Genomic DNA, 3,562 nt, shown 5'->3' with positions numbered 1-3,562 from the left:
CGCGTGTGTTACATCCTTTTTAATCCGAATACTTCGTTCTTGGTCTTCCAGCCTTATTGTTACCTACTTATTCTTGTACATATTGTGTATTACCGTCCTTCCGTATAGCTTACTCCTATTTTCCTCAGAATTTCCAACATCTTGCACCATTTAACATAGAAGATCTCTCTTTCCTGGTCGACAGATCCTATGGAAGGGACTTTATCTTTCTTCAGTCTTGGTTCCATTATCGACCGCAACGTCAGAACTACCTCTCTGGTACCTTTACCTTTCCTAAAGCCAAACTAATCGTCATTTAATTGACCCTCAGTATTCTTTTCCATTCTTCTGTATGTTGTTACAGCCCATAGAGCTAGCAAATTGTGCCTACGTTGAAATAGGTACATATAATGAAAATCGTAAATCTTAACGTATTATCCGAGAGCATAAGCGATGTATCGATTACAAAGATGTACGTGTGAAAGAACGTTGCGAGGCAGTTATCACTTATTCAGAGTATATGTAAGAAAGAGCTGATGTTAGGTCGCGCAGTAGCGGGGAGTCGTTGCTCAGGAGGAGCCGGGGTAGCGGGTAGCGCCTGCCAGAGGCTGGCAGTGTCCGGAGTGGGCAGTCGCTGAGTATTAAATATTCAGCGTAATAATTTCAGTGTTGTGTATTAACGATTTATGGAAGAAACAAGATTTGAAGTAAAATTAATTAAGAAAATGTTACAAATATTACTACGAAATTTTGGTGAAAAATCTTTCTACATATTGTAACATCGATCTACAATAAGGTAATTAACATCCATGTATTTATGCGCTTTTGCTGTAGAACGAATTTGAATGAGACCAGCTTTGCATGTAATTGTAAGTTTTTTTTATTGTACTTTTTTTAAACATCATTTGTTTGCGTAAATGTAATTTTTATGACATGGCTTAACAATTGGAAGTCAGTTTCACGATATAGAAAGATTTTCAAGTAAGATACTACAGTAATTCTCCTCAGTCATGCCCCACCTCGCAATTGCAAGTCTTTTTATTTAAATAAATTCAAAATGCGTCTCAGTCAAATATATTGCATTTTGGCTTTTGCAGCCGGCCGTGGTGGCCAAGCGGTTAAAGGCGCTACAGTCTGGAACCGCGCGGCCGCTACGGTTGCAGGTTCGAATCCTGCCTCGGGCATGGATGTGTGTGATGTCCTTAGGTTAGTTAGGTTTAAGTAGTTCTAAGTTCTAGGGGACTGATGACCACAGATGTTAAGTCCCATAGTGCTCAGAGCCAAATATTTTTGGCTTTTGCAGCTGTAGGTAGTTTAGTAGAGCTTATAGCAGAACAACGCATTATCCAAGGCGACACTAACACGACGTAAAAAATTTATTTCATACAGTTTACGGATTTTCGCACAGGGAACACTTTTGTACTTGTTCAGAATTACAGGGCCTTAGTAAGATCGAGTAGTTTTGAATGTAATTGCCCCTAATTTTTCATTATAGCGCACAGGTTTTAATTAGTTTGTGTTTACTGGTAGTGCTTTCTTGCTAGTAATAAATTGTTTAAAACAGGATTGGGTAATCAGATACGCAGTCAGCACACCACTTTACATAGCTCTTATTTGTTAGATATAAATATCACACCTTACTTTAGACGTAAACGCTATAACGTATCAGAAAGGGTAAATCTACAGAATCAGCAATTGCCAGTCTAACAGAATACATTTTACAGTACTTAGACGAAAAACAAAAGTTGTCTCTGCAATGTTTCTGGATCTTTCAAAAGCATTTGACACCACTGACCATGAAATGCTGATACAAAAATTAGGCAACTATGGCATTCGAGGGCAACCAGGTGAATGGATAAAATCATACTTGTGCAACCGCAAGCGGTATATATCATTAGGAAACTCATACCAATCTGAAACCAAACCCATCAAATATGGAGTGCCGCAGGGTTCGGTAATAGGGTCATTGTTATTAATGTGCTTGTTAATGATATAGGTGTTGAGGAGGAAGAAAAGAAAATATTGTATACTGATGACATGACAATACTAAATAGTGACCAAAATATGGAACAGCTTGAGAGAAGAGCATACATATCTGCAATTGTCACAGCTCAACGGCTGTTGGAAAATGAACTGGTTATAAATGTAAAAAAGACTATGTATGCAGTGTTTAAAAACAAGGAGAAGGCTGTAGACATGGATTTAGAGGTTGATGGGACAAGGCTGGAAGAAGTATAATCTGCAAGATTCTTAGGTATTCTTGTGGATAATGAACTGAAATGGAAAAAACATATTAAAAATGTCTCTAAGAAACTGAGCTGCGTCATATTCTTGATGATGCAGCTATCACAGTAGTCAGACAAGAACCTTCTGTGTACAGTGTATCGTGAACTTTTCCAACCATACTTACAGTATGGAGTGACTGTGTGAGGAAACTCAAACAAACAAAAGGCAAAACGAGTGTTCACATTAGAAAAAAAAAGCAATTAGGACCATTTTAAGAAGAAAGACCTCTGAAACGTGCAGAAACTGTTTCAAGAAGTTAGGTATCTTAACTTTTTCATCGTTGTATATATACAAAACAATAATGTACATCACAAAAGGTAGTGACGACTGGATTACAAATGCTAGTGTACACATCCACAGTACGTACAGGAAGGTAAAATGAAGTACGGGGCATACCCCACCGACTGGCAGTGCTAGAAAGAGGACCCCAGTACTCTGGTATCAGACTACTAAGACGTCTGCCTAAAAACCTGCAAGATAGTGTACTTGACAATGACTTTCCAAAGAAACTTAAAGACTATCTCATTGAAAAATAGTTTTACAGTGTTGCAGAATACTTATGCCATTGATATGCATTATCAATTATGTAAAAATGTAAGCTAAAGGGGTGGAAAAATAAGTGGTAATGAATGTTACTACTTTGACATGTCCTATATTACACGTACATTTACTATACACAATGTAATCCTTCACGATCAAATAAAATTCAATTCAGTTCAAGCGACGTTTCATTCGCTGTTGTAAACAGTCTCAGACATTTTCAGTGTGGTTAAGATCAGCTGATTTAGCGAGTCAAAATTTCGTTAAACCGTGTGCAGACCTGAGAACTCGGCCGTGGTAACGTTGGAAAAGTGTTGTGTCCACACTGGACTCATCGTGAAGATGTGCGGAGATTGGACAAAAATGTCGAAACGCCACCAGAAACGCAGGCTTGAACGAAAATACAGATGCCTGCAGGTTGCCCTCCTGCATTTGACCGTGATGGGCAACTGTGCAATATCCTCAATACGCTGCAAGTGCTTGGGTAGCTCAGTCGGTAGAGCACTTGTCCGCGAAAGGCAAAGGTCCCGAGTTCGAGTCTCGGCCCGGCACACAGTTTTAATCTGCCAGGAAGTTTCACACTGCAAGTGGTCGGAACAGTGCTCCGTGTAGTTGTGAGCGCACTGTGTGGGAGGTAAGGGAATTCTAAGGCGGGCATGTTGTCGGTGCTCGCACGGTGCGTGCTTCCGTAACCAAGGTAGCCCCAAGTGTTTGCTGTTTCACGACGCTACTTATCGCAGATTTAAACTGCATTCAC

General features: G+C 39.7%; 1 non-coding gene across 1 annotated transcript; it reads left to right on the top strand.

Moving 5' to 3' along the window:
- Window positions 1–3,282: 3,282 nt before the first annotated feature.
- Trnas-cga (transfer RNA serine (anticodon CGA)) lies at window positions 3,283–3,357 on the top strand. Its single transcript has one exon. It is a non-coding gene; the product is annotated as a tRNA-Ser (tRNA).
- Window positions 3,358–3,562: the final 205 nt, after the last annotated feature.

This window comes from Schistocerca cancellata, chromosome 7, assembly GCF_023864275.1.
Source record: "Schistocerca cancellata isolate TAMUIC-IGC-003103 chromosome 7, iqSchCanc2.1, whole genome shotgun sequence".
NCBI lineage: Eukaryota > Metazoa > Arthropoda > Insecta > Orthoptera > Acrididae > Schistocerca > Schistocerca cancellata.
Note: the sequence above shows the minus strand (reverse complement) of the source record. Positions and strands in the feature narration are given on the sequence as shown.